The sequence below is a fragment of the Narcine bancroftii genome, chromosome 7 (genome assembly GCF_036971445.1).
Source record: "Narcine bancroftii isolate sNarBan1 chromosome 7, sNarBan1.hap1, whole genome shotgun sequence".
Lineage (NCBI taxonomy): Eukaryota > Metazoa > Chordata > Chondrichthyes > Torpediniformes > Narcinidae > Narcine > Narcine bancroftii.
This window is the reverse complement of record NC_091475.1, coordinates 131525643-131546886: the sequence shown is the minus strand read 5'-3', so window position 1 is coordinate 131546886 and position 21244 is coordinate 131525643.

Sequence of the window (21244 nt, the reverse complement as noted above, 5' to 3'; positions counted from 1 at the left end):
GAATCAGAGGTGGCGAATCAAAGGCGGTGAATCAGAGATGGGGAATCAGAGGCGGGGAATCAGAGGCAGGGAATCAAACACGGGGAATCAGAGGCGGGGAATCAGAGCTGGGGAATCAGAGGCTGGGAATCAAAGTTGGGGAATCAGAGGCAGGGAATCAGATATGGGGAAACAGGGGCGGGGAATCAGAGGCGGGGAAACAGAGGCAGGGAATCAGATATGGGGAATCAGAGGCGGGGAATTAGAGTTGGGGAATCGGAGGCGGGGAATCAGAGGTGGGGAAACAGAGGCGGGGAATCAAACACGGGGAATCAGAGGTGGGGAATCAGAGGTTGGGAATCAGATGCAGGGAATCATAGGCGGGGAATCAGAGGCGGGGAATCAGAGGCAGGGAATCAGATGTGCGGAATCGGAGATGGGGAATCAGAGGCAGGGAATCAGAGGCGGGGAATCAGAGGCGGGGAATCAGAGGCCGGGAATCAGATATGGGGAAACAGAGGCGGGGAAACAGAGGCTGGGGATCAGATATGGGGAAACAGAGGTGGGGAATCAGAGGTTGGGAATCAGAGGCAGGGAATCAGAGGCTTGGAATCAGATGCAGGGAATCAGATGCGGGGAATCAGAGGCGGGGAATCAGAGCTGGGGAATCAGATGCTGGGAATCAAAGTTGGGGAATCAGAGGCAGGGAATCAGATATGGGGAAACAGGGGTGGGGAATCAGAGGCGGGGAAACAGAGGCGGGGAATCAGATATGGGGAATCAGAGGCGGGGAATTAGAGTTGGGGAATCAGAGGCGGGGAATCAGAGGCGGGGAAACAGAGGCGGGGAATCAAACACGGGGAATCAGAGGTGGGGAATCAGAGGTTGGGAATCAGAGGCAGGGAATCAGAGGCGGGGAATCAGAGGCGGGGAATCAGAGGCAGGGAATCAGATGTGCGGAATCGGAGATGGGGAATCAGAGGCAGGGAATCAGAGGCGGGGAATCAGAGGCGGGGAACCAGAGGCCGGGAATCAGATATGGGGAAACAGAGGCGGGGAATCAGAGGCGGGGAAACAGAGGCTGGGAATCAGATATGGGGAATCAGAGGTGGGGAATCAGAGGTTGGGAATCAGAGGCAGGGAATAAGAGGCTTGGAATCAGATGCAGGGAATCAGATGCGGGGAATCAGAGGCGGGGAATCAGAGCTGGGGTATCAGAGGTGGGGAATTAGAGTTGTGGAATCAGAGGCGGGGACTTAGATATTGGGAAACAGAGGCGGGGAATCAGAGGCGGGGAAACAGAAGCGGGGAATCAGATATGGGGAATCAGAGATGGGGAATCAGAGGCAGGGAATCAGATGTGCGGAATCAGAGATGGGGAATCAAAGGCAGGGAATCAGAATCAGTAGCAGGGAATCAGAGGTGGGGAATCAGAGTCCGGGAATCAGAGATGGGGATTCAGAGGCGGGGAATGAGATATGGGGAATCAGAGGCGGGGAATCAGAGGCGGGGAAACAGAGGCGGGGAATCAGATATGGGGAATCAGAGGTGGCGAATCAAAGGCGGTGAATCAGAGTTGGGGAATCAGAGGCCGGGAATCAGAGGCAGGGAATCAAACACGGGGAATCAGAGGCGGGGAATCATAGCTGGCGAATCAGAGGCGGGGAATCAGAGGTGGGGAATCAGAGGCGGGGAATCAGATATTGGGAATCAGAGGTGGGGAATCAGAGGCGGGGAAACAGAGGCGGGGAATCAGATATGGGGTATCAGAGGTGGGGAATCAGAGGTTGTGAATCAGAGATGGGGAATCAGAGGCGGGGAATCAGAGGCCGGTAATCAGACGCGGGGAATCAGAGGCGGGGAATCAGAGCTGGGAAATTAGAGGCAGGGAATCAGAGTTGGGGATTCAGAGGCGGGGAATCAGATATGGGGAAACAGAGGCGGGGAATCAGATGCGGGCAAATAGAGGCGGGGATCAGATATGGGGAAACAGAGGCGGGGAATCAGAGGCGGGGAAACAGAGGCGTGGAATCAGATATGGGGAATCAGAGGTGGGGAATCAGAGGTTGGGAATCAGAGGCTGGGAATCAGAGGCTGGGAATCAGATGCATGGAATCAGATGCGGGGAATCAGAGGCGGGGAATCAGAGCTGGGAAATCAGAGGTGGGGAATCAAAGTTGGGGAATCAGAGGCGGGGACTTAGATATGGGGAAACAGAGGCGGGGAATCAGAGGTGGGGAAACAGAGGCGGGGAATCAGATATGGGGAATCAGAGGTGGGGAATCAGAAGCAGGGAATTAGATTTGCGGAATCAGAGATGGGGAATCAGAAGCAGGGAATCAGAGGCCGGGAATCAGAGGCCGGAATCAGATGCCAGGAATAAGAGGCCGGGAATCAGAGGTGGGGAATCAGAGTCCGGGAATCAGAGATGGGGAATCAGAGGCGGGGAATGAGATATGGGGAATCCGAGGCGGGGAAACAGAGGCGAGGAATCAGATATGGGGAATCAGAGGTGGCGAATCAAAGGCGGTGAATCAGAGATGGGGAATCAGAGGCGGGGAATCAGAGGCAGGGGATCAAACACGGGGAATCAGAGGCGGGGAATCAGAGCTGGGGAATCAGAGGCGGGGAATCAGAGTTGGGGAATCAGAGGTGGGGAATCAGAGTTGGGGAATCAGAGGCGGGGACTTAGATATTGGGAAACAGAGGCGGGGAATCAAAGGTGGGGAAACAGAGGCGGGGAATCAGATATGGGGAATCAGAGGTGGGGAATCAGAGGCAGGGAATCAAACACGGGGAATCAGATGCGGGGAATCAGAGCTGGGGAATCAGAGGCGGGGAATCAGAGTTGGGGAATCAGAGGCGGGGAATCAGACGCAGGGAATCAATATGGGAAATCAGAGGTGGGGAATCAGACGCAGGGAATCAATATGGGAAATCAGAGTTGGGGAATCAGAGGTTGGGAATCAAAGGAAGGGAATCAGAGGCGAGGAATCAGAGCTGGGGAATCAGAGGCGGGGAATCAGAATTGGGGAATCAGAGATGGGGAATCAGAGATGGGGAATCAGAGGCGGGGAATCAGACGCGTGGAATCAGAGGTGGTGAATCAGAGATGTGGAATCAGAGGCGGGGAATCAGAGGCAGGGAATCAGACGCGGGGAATCAGAGGCGGGGAATCATAGCTGGTGAATCAGAGGCGGGGAATGAGATATGGGGAATCAGAGGCGGGGAATCAGAGGCGGGGAAACAGTGGCGAGGAATCAGATATGGGGAATCAGAGGTGGCGAATCAAAGGCGGTGAATCAGAGATGGGGAATCAGAGGCGGGGAATCAGAGGCAGGGGATCAAACACGGGGAATCAGAGGCGGGGAATCAGAGCTGTGGAATCAGAGGCGGGGAATCAGAGTTGGGGAATCAGAGGCGGGGAATCAGAGCTGGGGAATCAGAGGTGGGGAATCAGAGTCGGGGAATCAGAGGCAGGGATTCGGATGTGCGGAATCAGAGATGGGGAATCAGAGGTGGGGAATCAGAGGCGGAGAATCTGAGATGGGGAATCAGAGGCGGGGAATCAGAGGCAGGTTATCAGACACGGGGATTCAGAGGCTGGGAATCAGACGGGGGGAATCAAAGGCGGGGAATGAAGCTGGGGAATCAGAGGCAGGGAATCAGAGTTGGGGAATCAGAGGCGGGGAATCAGAGTTGGGGAATCAGAGGCGGGGAATCAGAGCTGCGGAATCAGAGGTGGGGATCAGAGTCGGGGAATCAGAGGCATGGGATCAAACACGGGGAATCAGAGGCGGGGAATCAGAGCTGGGGAATCAGAGGCGGGGAATCAGAGTTGGGGAATCAGAGGCGGGGAATCAGAGCTGCGGAATCAGAGGTGGGGATCAGAGTCGTGGAATCAGAGGCAGGGAATCAGATGTGCGGAATCAGAGATGGGGAATCAGAGGTGGGGAATCAGAGGCTGTGAATCAGAGATGGGGAATCATAGGCGGGGAATCAGAGGCAAGAAATCAGACACGGGGTTTCAGAGGCTGGGAATCAGACGGGGGAATCAAAGGCGGGGAATCAGAGCTGGGGAATCAGAGGCAGGGAATCAGAGTTGGGGATTCAGAGGCGGGGAATCAGATATGGGGAAACAGAGGCGGGTAATCAGAGTCGGGCAAACAGAGGCGGGTAATTAGATATGGGGAATCAGAGGTGGGGAATCAGAGGTGGTGAATCAGAGATGGGGAATCACAGGCGGGGAATCAGAGGCAGGGAATAGAACGCGGGGAATCAGAGGCAGGGAATCAGAGTTGGGGCATCAGAGGTTGGGAATTAGATATGGGGAAACAGAGGCGGGGAATCAGAGCTGGGGAATCAGAGGTGGGGAATCAAAGTTGGGGAATCAGAGGCGGGGACTTAGATATGGGGAAACAGAGGCGGGGAATCAGAGGCGGGGAAACAGAGGCGGGGAATCAGATATGGGGAATCAGAGGTGGGGAATCAGAGGCAGGGAATTAGATTTGCGGAATCAGAGATGGGGAATCAGAAGCAGGGAATCAGAGGCCGGGAATCAGAGGCCGGAATCAGATGCCAGGAATAAGAGGCCGGGAATCAGAGGTGGGGAATCAGAGTCCGGGAATCAGAGATGGGGAATCAGAGGCGGGGAATGAGATATGGGGAATCCGAGGCGGGGAAACAGAGGCGAGGAATCAGATATGGGGAATCAGAGGTGGCGAATCAAAGGCGGTGAATCAGAGATGGGGAATCAGAGGCGGGGAATCAGAGGCAGGGGATCAAACACGGGGAATCTGAGGCGGGGAATCCGAGCTGGGGAATCAGAGGCGGGGAATCAGAGTTGGGGAATCAGAGGTGGGGAATCAGAGTTGGGGAATCAGAGGCGGGGACTTAGATATTGGGAAACAGAGGCGGGGAATCAAAGGTGGGGAAACAGAGGCGGGGAATCAGATATGGGGAATCAGAGGTGGGGAATCAGAGGCAGGGAATCAAACACGGGGAATCAGATGCGGGGAATCAGAGCTGGGGAATCAGAGGCGGGGAATCAGAGGTGGGGAATCAGACGCAGGGAATCAATATGGGAAAACAGAGTTGGGGAATCAGAGGTTGGGAATCAAAGGAAGGGAATCAGAGGCGAGGAATCAGAGCTGGGGAATCAGAGGCGGGGAATCAGAATTGGGGAATCAGAGATGGGGAATCAGAGATGGGGAATCAGAGGCGGGGAATCAGACGCGTGGAATCAGAGGTGGTGAATCAGAGATGTGGAATCAGAGGCGGGGAATCAGAGGCAGGGAATCAGACGCGGGGAATCAGAGGCGGGGAATCATAGCTGGCGAATCAGAGGCGGGGAATGAGATATGGGGAATCAGAGGCGGGGAATCAGAGGCGGGGAAACAGTGGCGAGGAATCAGATATGGGGAATCAGAGGTGGCGAATCAAAGGCGGTGAATCAGAGATGGGGAATCAGAGGCGGGGAATCAGAGGCAGGGGATCAAACACGGGGAATCAGAGGCGGGGAATCAGAGCTGTGGAATCAGAGGCGGGGAATCAGAGTTGGGGAATCAGAGGCGGGGAATCAGAGCTGGGGAATCAGAGGTGGGGAATCAGAGTCGGGGAATCAGAGGCAGGGATTCGGATGTGCGGAATCAGAGATGGGGAATCAGAGGCGGGGAATCAGAGGCAGGTTATCAGACACGGGGATTCAGAGGCTGGGAATCAGACGGGGGGAATCAAAGGCGGGGAATGAAGCTGGGGAATCAGAGGCAGGGAAACAGAGTTGGGGAATCAGAGGCGGGGAATCAGAGTTGGGGAATCAGAGGCGGGGAATCAGAGCTGCGGAATCAGAGGTGGGGATCAGAGTCGGGGAATCAGAGGCAGGGGATCAAACACGGGGAATCAGAGGCGGGGAATCAGAGCTGGGGAATCAGAGGCGGGGAATCAGAGTTGGGGAATCAGAGGCGGGGAATCAGAGCTGCGGAATCAGAGGTGGGGATCAGAGTCGTGGAATCAGAGGCAGGGAATCAGATGTGCGGAATCAGAGATGGGGAATCAGAGGTGGGGAATCAGAGGCTGTGAATCAGAGATGGGGAATCATAGGCGGGGAATCAGAGGCAAGAAATCAGACACGGGGTTTCAGAGGCTGGGAATCAGACGGGGGAATCAAAGGCGGGGAATCAGAGCTGGGGAATCAGAGGCAGGGAATCAGAGTTGGGGATTCAGAGGCGGGGAATCAGATATGGGGAAACAGAGGCGGGTAATCAGAGTCGGGCAAACAGAGGCGGGGAATTAGATATGGGGAATCAGAGGTGGGGAATCAGAGGTGGTGAATCAGAGATGGGGAATCACAGGCGGGGAATCAGAGGCAGGGAATAGAACGCGGGGAATCAGAGGCAGGGAATCAGAGTTGGGGCATCAGAGGTTGGGAATTAGATATGGGGAAACAGAGGCGGGGAATCAGAGGCGGGGAAACAGAGGCGGGAAATAAGATATGGGGAATCAGAGGTGGGGAATCAGAGGCAGGGAATCAGATGTGCAGAATCAGAGATGGGGAATCAGAGGCAGGAATTCAGAATCAGAAGCGGGGAATCAGAGGCCGGGAAACAGAGGTGGGGAATCAGATATGGGGAATCAGAGGTGGGGAATCAGAGGCCGGAATCAGATGCCGGGAATAAGAGGCCGGGAATCAGAGGTGGGGAATCAGAGTCCGGGAATCAGAGATGGGGAATCAGAGGCGGGGAATGAGATATGGGGAATCAGAGGCGGGGAATCAGAGGCGGGGAAACAGAGGCGGGGAATCAGATATGGGGAATCAGAGGTGGGGAATCAGAGGCAGGGAATCAAACACGGGGAATCAGATGCGGGGAATCAGAGCTGGGGAATCAGAGGCGGGGAATCAGAGTTGGGGAATCAGAGGCGGGGAATCAGACGCAGGGAATCAATATGGGAAATCAGAGGTGGGGAATCAGACGCAGGGAATCAATATGGGAAAACAGAGTTGGGGAATCAGAGCTGGGGAATCAGAGGCGGGGAATCAGAGTTGGGGAATCAGAGGCGGGGAATCAGAGCTGGGGAATCAGAGGTGGGGATCAGAGTCGGGGAATCAGAGGCAGGGAATCAGATGTGCGGAATCAGAGATGGGGAATCAGAGGTGGGGAATCAGAGGCTGTGAATCAGAGATGGGGAATCAGAGGCGGGGATTCAGAGGCAAGAAATCAGACACGGGGTTTCAGAGGCTGGGAATCAGATATGGGGAAACAGAGGCGGGGAATCAGAGGCGGGCAAACAGAGGCGGGGAATTAGATATGGGGAATCAGAGGTGGGGAATCAGAGGCGGGCAAACAGAGGCGGGGAATTAGATATGGGGAATCAGTGGTGGGGAATCAGAGGTGGTTTATCAGAGATGGGGAATCACAGGCGGGGAATCAGAGGCAGGGAATAGAACGCGGGGAATCAGAGGCAGGGAATCAGAGCTGGGGAATCAGAGGCGGGGAATCATAGTTGGGAATCAGAGGCGGGGAATCAGATATGGGGAAACAGAGGCGGGGAATCAGGGGCGGGGAAACAGAGGCGGGGAATCAGATATGGGGAATCGGATGCGGGGAATCAGAGGCGGGGAATCAAATATGGGGAATCAGAGGTGGGGAATCAGAGGCAGGTAATCAGATGTGCGGAATCAGAGATGGGGAATCAGAGGCAGGGAAACAGAATCAGAAGCGGGGAGTCAGAGGCCGGGAATCAGAGGCCTGGAATCAGATGCTGGGAATAAGAGGCCGGGAATCAGAGGTGGGGAATCAGAGTCCGGGAATCAGAGATGGGGATTCAGAGGCGGGGAATGAGATATGGAGAATCAGAGGCGGGGAATCAGAGGCAGGAAAACAGAGGTGGGGAATCAGATATGGGGAATCAGAGGTGGCGAATCAAAGGTGGTGAATCAGAGATGGGGAATCAGAGGCGGGGAATCAGAGGTAGGGAATCAAACACGGGGAATCAGAGGCGGGGAATCAGAGCTGGGGAATCAGAGGCTGGGAATCAAAGTTGGGGAATCAGAGGCAGGGAATCAGATATTGGGAAACAGGGGCGGGGAATCAGAGGCGGGGAAACAGAGGCGGGGAATCAGATATGGGGAATCAGAGGCGGGGAATTAGAGTTGGGGAATCAGAGGCGGGGAATCAGAGGATGGGAAACAGAGGCGGGGAATCAAACACGGGGAATCAGAGGTGGGGAATCAGAGGTTGGGAATCAGAGGCAGGGAATCAGAGGCGGGGAATCAGATATGGGGAAACAGAGGCGGGGAATCAGGGGCGGGGAAACAGAGGCGGGGAATCAGATATGGGGAATTGGATGCGGGGAATCAGAGGCGGGGAATCAGATATGGGGAATCAGAGGTGGGGAATCAGAGGCAGGTAATCAGATGTGCGGAATCAGAGATGGGGAATCAGAGGCAGGGAATCAGAATCAGAAGCGGGGAGTCAGAGGCCGGGAATCAGAGGCCTGGAATCAGATGCTGGGAATAAGAGGCCGGGAATCAGAGGTGGGGAATCAGAGTCCGGGAATCAGAGATGGGGATTCAGAGGCGGGGAATGAGATATGGAGAATCAGAGGCGGGGAATCAGAGGCGGGAAAACAGAGGTGGGGAATCAGATATGGGGAATCAGAGGTGGCGAATCAAAGGTGGTGAATCAGAGATGGGGAATCAGAGGCGGGGAATCAGAGGCAGGGAATCAAACACTGGGAATCAGAGGCGGGGAATCAGAGCTGGGGAATCAGAGGCTGGGAATCAAAGTTGGGGAATCAGAGGCAGGGAATCAGATATGGGGAAACAGGGGCGGGGAATCAGAAGCGGGGAAACAGAGGCGGGGAATCAGATATGGGGAATCAGAGGCGGGGAATTAGAGTTGGGGAATCAGAGGCGGGGAATCAGAGGCGGGGAAACAGAGGCGGGGAATCAAACACGGGGAATCAGAGGTGGGGAATCAGAGGTTGGGAATCAGAGGCAGGGAATCAGAGGCGGGGAATCAGAGGCGGGGAATCAGAGGCAGGGAATCAGATGTGCGGAATCGGAGATAGGGAATCAGAGGCGGGGAATCAGAGGCGGGGAATCAGAGGCCGGGAATCAGATATGGGGAAACAGAGGCGGGGAATCAGAGGCGGGGAAACAGAGGCTGGGAATCAGATATGGGGAATCAGAGGTGGGGAATCAGAGGTTGGGAATCAGAGGCAGGGAATCAGAGGCTTGGAATCAGATGCAGGGAATCAGATGCGGGGAATCAGAGGCGGGGAATCAGAGCTGGGGAATCAGAGGTGGGGAATCAGAGTTGGGGAATCAGAGGCGGGGACTTAGATATTGGGAAACAGAGGCAGGGAATCAGAGGCGGGGAATCAGATATGGGGAATCAGAGATGGGGAATCAGAGGCAGGGAATCAGATGTGCGGAATCAGAGATGGGGAATCAAAGGCAGGGAATCAGAATCAGAAGCAGGGAATCAGAGGCCGGGAATCAGAGGCCGGAATCAGATGCCGGGAATAAGAGGCCGGAAATCAGAGGTGGGGAATCAGAGTCCGGGAATCAGAGATTGGGATTCAGAGGCGGGGAATGAGATATGGGGAATCAGAGGCGGGGAATCAGAGGCGGGGAAACAGAGGCGGGGAATCAGATATGGCGAATCAGAGGTGGCGAATCAAAGGCGGTGAATCAGAGATGGGGAATCAGAGGCCGGGAATCAGAGGCAGGGAATCAAACACGGGGAATCAGAGGAGGGGAATCAGAATTGGGGAATCAGAGATGGGGAATCAGAGATGGGGAATCAGAGGCAGGGAATCAGACGCGGGGAATCAGAGGTGGTGAATCAGAGATGTGGAATCAGAGGCGGGGAATCAGAGGCAGGGAATCAGACGCGGGGAATAAGAGGCGGGGAATCATAGCTGGTGAATCAGAGGCGGGGAATCAGAGGTGGGGAATCAGAGGCGGGGAATCAGATATTGGGAATCAGAGGTGGGGAATCAGAGGCGGGGAAACAGAGGCGGGGAATCAGAGGCGGGGAATCAGAGGCAGGGAATCAAACACGGGGAATCAGAGGCGGGGAATCAGAGCTGGGGAATCAGAGGCAGGGAATCAAAGTTGGGGAATCAGAGGCAGGGAATCAGATATGGGAAAACAGGGGCGGGGAATCAGAGGCGGGGAAACAGAGGCAGGGAATCAGATATGGGGAATCAGAGGCGGGGAATTAGAGTTGGGGAATCAGAGGCGGGGAATCAGAGGCGGGGAAACAGAGGCGGGGAATCAAACACGGGGAATCAGAGGTGGGGAATCAGAGGTTGGGAATGAGATGCAGGGAATCAGAGGCGGGGAATCAGAGGCGGGGAATCAGAGGCAGGGAATCAGATGTGCGGAATCGGAGATGGGGAATCAGAGGCAGGGAATCAGAGGCGGGGAATCAGAGGTGGTGAATCAGAGGCCGGGAATCAGATATGGGGAAACAGAGGCGGGGAAACAGAGGCTGGGGATCAGATATGGGGAATCAGAGGTGGGGAATCAGAGGTTGGGAATCAGAGGCAGGGAATCAGAGGCTTGGAATCAGATGCAGGGAATCAGATGCGGGGAATCAGAGGCGGGGATTCAGAGCTGGGGAATCAGATGCTGGGAATCAAAGTTGGGGAATCAGAGGCAGGGAATCAGATATGGGGAAACAGGGGTGGGGAATCAGAGGCGGGGAAACAGAGGCGGGGAATCAGATATGGGGAATCAGAGGCGGGGAATTAGAGTTGGGGAATCAGAGGCGGGGAATCAGAGGCGGGGAAACAGAGGCGGGGAATCAAACACGGGGAATCAGAGGTGGGGAATCAGAGGTTGGGAATCAGAGGCAGGGAATCAGAGGCGGGGAATCAGAGGCGGGGAATCAGAGGCAGGGAATCAGATGTGCGGAATCAGAGATGGGGAATCAGAGGCAGGGAATCAGAGGCGGGGAATCAGAGGCGGGGAACCAGAGGCCGGGAATCAGATATGGGGAAACAGAGGCGGGGAATCAGAGGCGGGGAAACAGAGGCTGAGAATCAGATATGGGGAATCAGAGGTGGGGAATCAGAGGTTGGGAATCAGAGGCAGGGAATAAGAGGCTTGGAATCAGATGCAGGGAACCAGATGCGGGGAAACAGAGGCGGGGAATCAGAGCTGTGGAATCAGAGGTGGGGAATTAGAGTTGTGGAATCAGAGGCGGGGACTTAGATATTGGGAAACAGAGGCGGGGAATCAGAGGCGGGGAAACAGAAGCGGGGAATCAGATATGGGGAATCAGAGATGGGGAATCAGAGGCAGGGAATCAGATGTGCGGAATCAGAGATGGGGAATCAAAGGCAGGGAATCAGAATCAGTAGCAGGGAATCAGAGGTGGGGAATCAGAGTCCGGGAATCAGAGATGGGGATTCGGAGGCGGGGAATGAGATATGGGGAATCAGAGGCGGGGAATCAGAGGCGGGGAAACAGAGGCGGGGAATCAGATATGGGGAATCAGAGGTGGCGAATCAAAGGCGGTGAATCAGAGTTGGGGAATCAGAGGCCGGGAATCAGAGGCAGGGAATCAAACACGGGGAATCAGAGGCGGGGAATCATAGCTGGCGAATCAGAGGCGGGGAATCAGAGGTGGGGAATCAGAGGCGGGGAATCAGATATTGGGAATCAGAGGTGGGGAATCAGAGGCGGGGAAACAGAGGCGGGGAATCAGATATGGGGTATCAGAGGTGGGGAATCAGAGGTTGTGAATCAGAGATGGGGAATCAGAGGCGGGGAATCAGAGGCCGGTAATCAGACGCGGGGAATCAGAGGCGGGGAATCAGAGCTGGGAAATTAGAGGCAGGGAATCAGAGTTGGGGATTCAGAGGCGGGGAATCAGATATGGGGAAACAGAGGCGGGGAATCAGATGCGGGCAAATAGAGGCGGGGATCAGATATGGGGAAACAGAGGCGGGGAATCAGAGGCGGGGAAACAGAGGCGTGGAATCAGATATGGGGAATCAGAGGTGGGGAATCAGAGGTTGGGAATCAGAGGCTGGGAATCAGAGGCTGGGAATCAGATGCATGGAATCAGATGCGGGGAATCAGAGGCGGGGAATCAGAGCTGGGGAATCAGAGGTGGGGAATCAAAGTTGGGGAATCAGAGGCGGGGACTTAGATATGGGGAAACAGAGGGGGGAATCAGAGGCGGGGAAACAGAGGCGGGGAATCAGATATGGGGAATCAGAGGTGGGGAATCAGAGGCAGGGAATTAGATTTGCGGAATCAGAGATGGGGAATCAGAAGCAGGGAATCAGAGGCCGGGAATCGGAGGCCGGAATCAGATGCCGGGAATAAGAGGCCGGGAATCAGAGGTGGGGAATCAGAGTCCGGGAATCAGAGATGGGGAATCAGAGGCGGGGAATGAGATATGGGGAATCAGAGGCGGGGAATCAGAGGCGGGGAAACAGAGGCGAGGAATCAGATATGGGGAATCAGAGGTGGCGAATCAAAGGCGGTGAATCAGAGATGGGGAATCAGAGGCGGGGAATCAGAGGCAGGGGATCAAACACGGGGAATCAGAGGCGGGGAATGAGAGCTGGGGAATCAGAGGCGGGGAATCAGAGTTGGGGAATCAGAGGTGGGGAATCAGAGTTGGGGAATCAGAGGCGGGGACTTAGATATTGGGAAACAGAGGCGGGGAATCAAAGGTGGGGAAACAGAGGCGGGGAATCAGATATGGGGAATCAGAGGTGGGGAATCAGAGGCAGGGAATCAAACACGGGGAATCAGATGCGGGGAATCAGAGCTGGGGAATCAGAGGCGGGGAATCAGAGTTGGGGAATCAGAGGCGGGGAATCAGACGCAGGGAATCAATGTGGGAAATCAGAGGTGGGGAATCAGACGCAGGGAATCAATATGGGAAATCAGAGTTGGGGAATCAGAGGTTGGGAATCAAAGGAAGGGAATCAGAGGCGAGGAATCAGAGCTGGGGAATCAGAGGCGGGGAATCAGAATTGGGGAATCAGAGATTGGGAATCGGAGATGGGGAATCAGAGGCGGGGAATCAGACGCGTGGAATCAGAGGTGGTGAATCAGAGATGTGGAATCAGAGGTGGGGAATCAGAGGCAGGGAATCAGACGCGGGGAATCAGAGGCGGGGAATCATAGCTGGCGAATCAGAGGCGGGGAATGAGATATGGGGAATCAGAGGCGGGGAATCAGAGGCGGGGAAACAGTGGCGAGGAATCAGATATGGGGAATCAGAGGTGGCGAATCAAAGGCGGTGAATCAGAGATGGGGAATCAGAGGCGGGGAATCAGAGGCAGTGGATCAAACACGGGGAATCAGAGGCGGGGAATCAGAGCTGTGGAATCAGAGGCGGGGAATCAGAGTTGGGGAATCAGAGGCGGGGAATCAGAGCTGGGGAATCAGAGGTGGGGAATCAGAGTCGGGGAATCAGAGGCAGGGAGTCGGATGTGCGGAATCAGAGATGGGGAATCAGAGGTGGGGAATCAGAGGCGGTGAATCTGAGATGGGGAATCAGAGGCGGGGAATCAGAGGCAGGTTATCAGACACGGGGAATCAGAGGCGGGGAATCAGAGCTGGGGAATCAGAGGCGGGGAATCAGAGTTGGGGAATCAGAGGTGGGGAATCAGAGTTGGGGAATCAGAGGCGGGGACTTAGATATTGGGAAACAGAGGCGGGGAATCAAAGGTGGGGAAACAGAGGCGGGGAATCAGATATGGGGAATCAGAGGTGGGGAATCAGAGGCAGGGAATCAAACACGGGGAATCAGATGCGGGGAATCAGAGCTGGGGAATCAGATGCGGGGAATCAGAGTTGGGGAATCAGAGGCGGGGAATCAGACGCAGGGAATCAATGTGGGAAATCAGAGGTGGGGAATCAGACGCAGGGAATCAATATGGGAAATCAGAGTTGGGGAATCAGAGGTTGGGAATCAAAGGAAGGGAATCAGAGGCGAGGAATCAGAGCTGGGGAATCAGAGGCGGGGAATCAGAATTGGGGAATCAGAGATTCGGAATCAGAGATGGGGAATCAGAGGCGGGGAATCAGACGCGTGGAATCAGAGGTGGTGAATCAGAGATGTGGAATCAGAGGCGGGGAATCAGAGGCAGGGAATCAGACGCCGGGAATCAGAGGCGGGGAATCATAGCTGGCGAATCAGAGGCGGGGAATGAGATATGGGGAATCAGAGGCGGGGAATCAGAGGCGGGGAATCAGAGGCAGTGGATCAAACACGGGGAATCAGAGGCGGGGAATCAGAGCTGTGGAATCAGAGGCGGGGAATCAGAGTTGGGGAATCAGAGGCGGGGAATCAGAGCTGGGGAATCAGAGGTGGGGAATCAGAGTCGGGGAATCAGAGGCAGGGAGTCGGATGTGCGGAATCAGAGATGGGGAATCAGAGGTGGGGAATCAGAGGCGGTGAATCTGAGATGGGGAATCAGAGGCGGGGAATCAGAGGCAGGTTATCAGACACGGGGATTCAGAGGCTGGGAATCAGACGGGGAAAATCAAAGGCGGGGAATGAAGCTGGGGAATCAGAGGCAGGGAATCAGAGTTGGGGAATCAGAGGCGGGGAATCAGAGTTGGGGAATCAGAGGCGGGGAATCAGAGCTGCGGAATCAGAGGTGGGGATCAGAGTCGGGGAATCAGAGGCAGGGGATCAGAGGCGGGGAGTCAGATATGGGGAATCAGAGGTGGGGAATCAGACGCGGGGAATCAGAGGCGGGGAATCATAGCTGGCGAATCAGAGGCGGGGAATGAGATATGGGGAATCAGAGGCGGGGAATCAGAGGCGGGGAAACAGTGGCGAGGAATCAGATATGGGGAATCAGAGGTGGCGAATCAAAGGCGGTGAATCAGAGATGGGGAATCAGAGGCGGGGAATCAGAGGCAGTGGATCAAACACGGGGAATCAGAGGCGGGGAATCAGAGCTGTGGAATCAGAGGCGGGGAATCAGAGTTGGGGAATCAGAGGCGGGGAATCAGAGCTGGGGAATCAGAGGTGGGGAATCAGAGTCGGGGAATCAGAGGCAGGGAGTCGGATGTGCGGAATCAGAGATGGGGAATCAGAGGTGGGGAATCAGAGGCGGTGAATCTGAGATGGGGAATCAGAGGCGGGGAATCAGAGGCAGGTTATCAGACACGGGGATTCAGAGGCTGGGAATCAGACGGGGAAAATCAAAGGCGGGGAATGAAGCTGGGGAATCAGAGGCAGGGAATCAGAGTTGGGGAATCAGAGGCGGGGAATCAGAGTTGGGGAATCAGAGGCGGGGAATCAGAGCTGCGGAATCAGAGGTGGGGATCAGAGTCGGGGAATCAGAGGCAGGGGATCAGAGGCGGGGAGTCAGATATGGGGAATCAGAGGTGGGGAATCAGGGGCGGGGTATCAGAGGCTGGGTATCAGACACGGGGATTCAATTGCGGGGAATCAGAGATGGGGTATCAGAGGCGGGGAATCAGAGGCAGGGAATCAGATGCGGGGAATCAGAGGCGGGGAATCAGAGCTGGGTAATCAGAGGCGGGGAATCAGAGTTGGGGAATCAGAGGCGGGGAATCAGATATGGGGAAACAGAGGCGGGGAATCAGAGGCGGGGAAACAGAGGCGGGGAATCTGATATGGTGACTCAGAGGTGGCGAATGAAAGGCGGTGAATCAGAGATGGGGAATCAGAGGCGGGGAATCAGAGGCAGGGAATCAAACACGGGGAATCAGAGGTGGGGAATCAGAGCTGAGGTATCAGAGGCGGGGAATCAGATATGGGGAAACAGAGGCGGGGAATCAGAGGAAGGGAAACAGAGGTGGGGAATCAGATATGGGGAATCAGAGGTGGGGAATCAGAGGTTTGGAAACAGAGGCAGGAAATCAGAGGCGGGGAGTCAGAGGCGGGGAATCAGAGGCAGGGAATCAGATGTGCGGAATCAGAGGTGGGGAATCAGAGCTGGGGAATCAGAGGTGGGGAATCAGAGGTTGTGAATCAGAGATGGGGAATCAGAGGCGGGGAATCAGAGGCCGGTAATCAGACGTGGGGAATCAGAGGCGGGGAATCAGAGCTGGGAAATTAGAGGCAGGGAATCAGAGTTGGGGATTCAGAGGCGGGGAATCAGATATGGGGAAACAGAGTCGGGGAATCAGATGCGGGCAAATAGAGGCGGGGATCAGATATGGGGAAACAGAGGCGGGGAATCAGAGGCGGGGAAACAGAGGCGTGGAATCAGATATGGGGAATCAGAGGCGGGGAATCAGATATGGGGAAACAGAGGCGGGGAATCAGAGGCGGGCAAACAGAGGCGGGGAATTAGATATGGGGAATCAGAGGTGGGGAATCAGAGGCGGGCAAACAGAGGCGGGGAATTAGATATGGGGAATCAGTGGTGGGGAATCAGAGGTGGTTTATCAGAGATGGGGAATCACAGGCGGGGAATCAGAGGCAGGGAATAGAACGCGGGGAATCAGAGGCAGGGAATCAGAGCTGGGGAATCAGAGGCGGGGAATCATAGTTGGGAATCAGAGGCGGGGAATCAGATATGGGGAAACAGAGGCGGGGAATCAGGGGCGGGGAAACAGAGGCGGGGAATCAGATATGGGGAATCGGATGCGGGGAATCAGAGGCGGGGAATCAGATATGGGGAATCAGAGGCAGGGAATCAAACACGGGGAATCAGAGGCGGGGAATCAGAGCTGGGGAATCAGAGGCTGGGAATCAAAGTTGGGGAATCAGAGGCAGGGAATCAGATATTGGGAAACAGGGGCGGGGAATCAGAGGCGGGGAAACAGAGGCGGGGAATCAGATATGGGGAATCAGAGGCGGGGAATTAGAGTTGGGGAATCAGAGGCGGGGAATCAGAGGCGGGGAAACAGAGGCGGGGAATCAAACACGGGGAATCAGAGGTGGGGAATCAGAGGTTGGGAATCAGAGGCAGGGAATCAGAGGCGGGGAATCAGATATGGGGAAACAGAGGCGGGGAATCAGGGGCGGGGAAACAGAGGCGGGGAATCAGATATGGGGAATTGGATGCGGGGAATCAGAGGCGGGGAATCAGATATGGGGAATCAGAGGTGGGGAATCAGAGGCAGGTAATCAGATGTGCGGAATCAGAGATGGGGAATCAGAGGCAGGGAATCAGAATCAGAAGCGGGGAGTCAGAGGCCGGGAATCAGAGGCCTGGAATCAGATGCTGGGAATAAGAGGCCGGGAATCAGAGGTGGGGAATCAGAGTCCGGGAATCAGAGATGGGGATTCAGAGGCGGGGAATGAGATATGGAGAATCAGAGGCGGGGAATCAGAGGCGGGAAAACAGAGGTGGGGAATCAGATATGGGGAATCAGAGGTGGCGAATCAAAGGTGGTGAATCAGAGATGGGGAATCAGAGGCGGGGAATCAGAGGCAGGGAATCAAACACGGGGAATCAGAGGCGGGGAATCAGAGCTGGGGAATCAGAGGCTGGGAATCAAAGTTGGGGAATCAGAGGCAGGGAATCAGATATGGGGAAACAGGGGCGGGGAATCAGAAGCGGGGAAACAGAGGCGGGGATTCAGATATGGGGAATCAGAGGCGGGGAATTAGAGTTGGGGAATCAGAGGCGGGGAATCAGAGGCGGGGAAACAGAGGCGGGGAATCAAACACGGGGAATCAGAGGTGGGGAATCAGAGGTTGGGAATCAGAGGCAGGGAATCAGAGGCGGGGAATCAGAGGCGGGGAATCAGAGGCAGGGAATCAGATGTGCGGAATCGGAGATAGGGAATCAGAGGCGGGGAATCAGAGGCGGGGAATCAGAGGCCGGGAATCAGATATGGGGAAACAGAGGCGGGGAATCAGAGGCGGGGAAACAGAGGCTGGGAATCAGATATGGGGAATCAGAGGTGGGGAATCAGAGGTTGGGAATCAGAGGCAGGGAATCAGAGGCTTGGAATCAGATGCAGGGAATCAGATGCGGGGAATCAGAGGCGGGGAATCAGAGCTGGGGAATCAGAGGTGGGGAATCAGAGTTGGGGAATCAGAGGCGGGGACTTAGATATTGGGAAACAGAGGCAGGGAATCAGAGGCGGGGAATCAGATATGGGGAATCAGAGATGGGGAATCAGAGGCAGGGAATCAGATGTGCGGAATCAGAGATGGGGAATCAAAGGCAGGGAATCAGAATCAGAAGCAGGGAATCAGAGGCTGGGAATCAGAGGCCGGAATCAGATGCCGGGAATAAGAGGCCGGAAATCAGAGGTGGGGAATCAGAGTCCGGGAATCAGAGATTGGGATTCAGAGGCGGGGAATGAGATATGGGGAATCAGAGGCGGGGAATCAGAGGCGGGGAAACAGAGGCGGGGAATCAGATATGGCGAATCAGAGGTGGCGAATCAAAGGCGGTGAATCAGAGATGGGGAATCAGAGGCCGGGAATCAGAGGCAGGGAATCAAACACGGGGAATCAGAGGAGGGGAATCAGAATTGTGGAATCAGAGATGGGGAATCAGAGATGGGGAATCAGAGGCAGGGAATCAGACGCGGGGAATCAGAGGTGGTGAATCAGAGATGTGGAATCAGAGGCGGGGAATCAGAGGCAGGGAATCAGACGCGGGGAATAAGAGGCGGGGAATCATAGCTGGCGAATCAGAGGCGGGGAATCAGAGGTGGGGAATCAGAGGCGGGGAATCAGATATTGGGAATCAGAGGTGGGGAATCAGAGGCGGGGAAACAGAGGCGGGGAATCAGAGGCGGGGAATCAGAGGCAGGGAATCAAACACGGGGAATCAGAGGCGGGGAATCAGAGCTGGGGAATCAGAGGCAGGGAATCAAAGTTGGGGAATCAGAGGCAGGGAATCAGATATGGGAAAACAGGGGCGGGGAATCAGAGGCGGGGAAACAGAGGCAGGGAATCAGATATGGGGAATCAGAGGCGGGGAATTAGAGTTGGGGAATCAGAGGCGGGGAATCAGAGGCGGGGAAACAGAGGCGGGGAATCAAACACGGGGAATCAGAGGTGGGGAATCAGAGGTTGGGAATCAGATGCAGGGAATCAGAGGCGGGGAATCAGAGGCGGGGAATCAGAGGCAGGGAATCAGATGTGCGGATTCGGAGATGGGGAATCAGAGGCAGGGAATCAGAGGCGGGGAATCAGAGGTGGTGAATCAGAGGCCGGGAATCAGATATGGGGAAACAGAGGCGGGGAAACAGAGGCTGGGGATCAGATATGGGGAATCAGAGGTGGGGAATCAGAGGTTGGGAATCAGAGGCAGGGAATCAGAGGCTTGGAATCAGATGCAGGGAATCAGATGCGGGGAATCAGAGGCGGGGAATCAGAGCTGGGGAATCAGATGCTGGGAATCAAAGTTGGGGAATCAGAGGCAGGGAATCAGATATGGGGAAACAGGGGTGGGGAATCAGATATGGGGAATCAGAGGCGGGGAATTAGAGTTGGGGAATCAGAGGCGGGGAATCAGAGGCAGGGAAACAGAGGCGGGGAATCAAACACGGGGAATCAGAGGTGGGGAATCAGAGGTTGGGAATCAGAGGCAGGGAATCAGAGGCGGGGAATCAGAGGCGGGGAATCAGAGGCAGGGAATCAGATGTGCGGAATCGGAGATGGGGAATCAGAGGCAGGGAATCAGAGGCGGGGAATCAGAGGCGGGGAACCAGAGGCCGGGAATCAGATATGGGGAAACAGAGGCGGGGAATCAGAGGCGGGGAAACAGAGGCTGAGCATCAGATATGGGGAATCAGAGGTGGGGAATCAGAGGTTGGGAATCAGAGGCAGGGAATAAGAGGCTTGGAATCAGATGCAGGGAATCAGATGCGGGGAAACAGAGGCGGGGAATCAGAGCTGTGGAATCAGAGGTGGGGAATTAGAGTTGTGGAATCAGAGGCGGGGACTTAGATATTGGGAAACAGAGGCGGGGAATCAGAGGCGGGGAAACAGAAGCGGGGAATCAGATATGGGGAATCAGAGATGGGGAATCAGAGGCAGGGAATCAGATGTGCGGAATCAGAGATGGGGAATCAAAGGCAGGGAATCAGAATCAGTAGCAGGGAATCAGAGGTGGGGAATCAGAGTCCGGGAATCAGAGATGGGGATTCAGAGGCGGGGAATGAGATATGGGGAATCAGAGGCGGGGAATCAGAGGCGGGGAAACAGAGGCGGGGAATCAGATATGGGGAATCAGAGGTGGCGAATCAAAGGCGGTGAATCAGAGTTGGGGAATCAGAGGCCGGGAATCAGAGGCAGGGAATCAAACACGGGGAATCAGAGGCGGGGAATCATAGCTGGCGAATCAGAGGCGGGGAATCAGAGGTGGGGAATCAGAGGCGGGGAATCAGATATTGGGAATCAGAGGTGGGGAATCAGAGGCGGGGAAACAGAGGCGGGGAATCAGATATGGGGTATCAGAGGTGGGGAATCAGAGGTTGTGAATCAGAGATGGGGAATCAGAGGCGGGGAATCAGAGGCCGGTAATCAGACGCGGGGAATCAGAGGCGGGGAATCAGAGCTGGGAAATTAGAGGCAGGGAATCAGAGTTGGGGATTCAGAGGCGGGGAATCAGATATGGGGAAACAGAGGCGGGGAATCAGATGCGGGCAAATAGAGGCGGGGATCAGATATGGGGAAACAGAGGCGGGGAATCAGAGGCGGGGAAACAGAGGCGTGGAATCAGATATGGGGAATCAGAGGTGGGGAATCAGAGGTTGGGAATCAGAGGCTGGGAATCAGAGGCTGGGAATCAGATGCATGGAATCAGATGCGGGGAATCAGAGGCGGGGAATCAGAGCTGGGGAATCAGAGGTGGGGAATCAAAGTTGGGGAATCAGAGGCGGGGACTTAGATATGGGGAAACAGAGGGGGGAATCAGAGGCGGGGAAACAGAGGCGGGGAATCAGATATGGGGAATCAGAGGTGGGGAATCAGAGGCAGGGAATTAGATTTGCGGAATCAGAGATGGGGAATCAGAAGCAGGGAATCAGAGGCCGGGAATCAGAGGCCGGAATCAGATGCCGGGAATAAGAGGCCGGGAATCAGAGGTGGGGAATCAGAGTCCGGGAATCAGAGATGGGGAATCAGAGGCGGGGAATGAGATATGGGGAATCAGAGGCGGGGAATCAGAGGCGGGGAAACAGAGGCGAGGAATCAGATATGGGGAATCAGAGGTGGCGAATCAAAGGCGGTGAATCAGAGATGGGGAATCAGAGGCGGGGAATCAGAGGCAGGGGATCAAACACGGGGAATCAGAGGCGGGGAATGAGAGCTGGGGAATCAGAGGCGGGGAA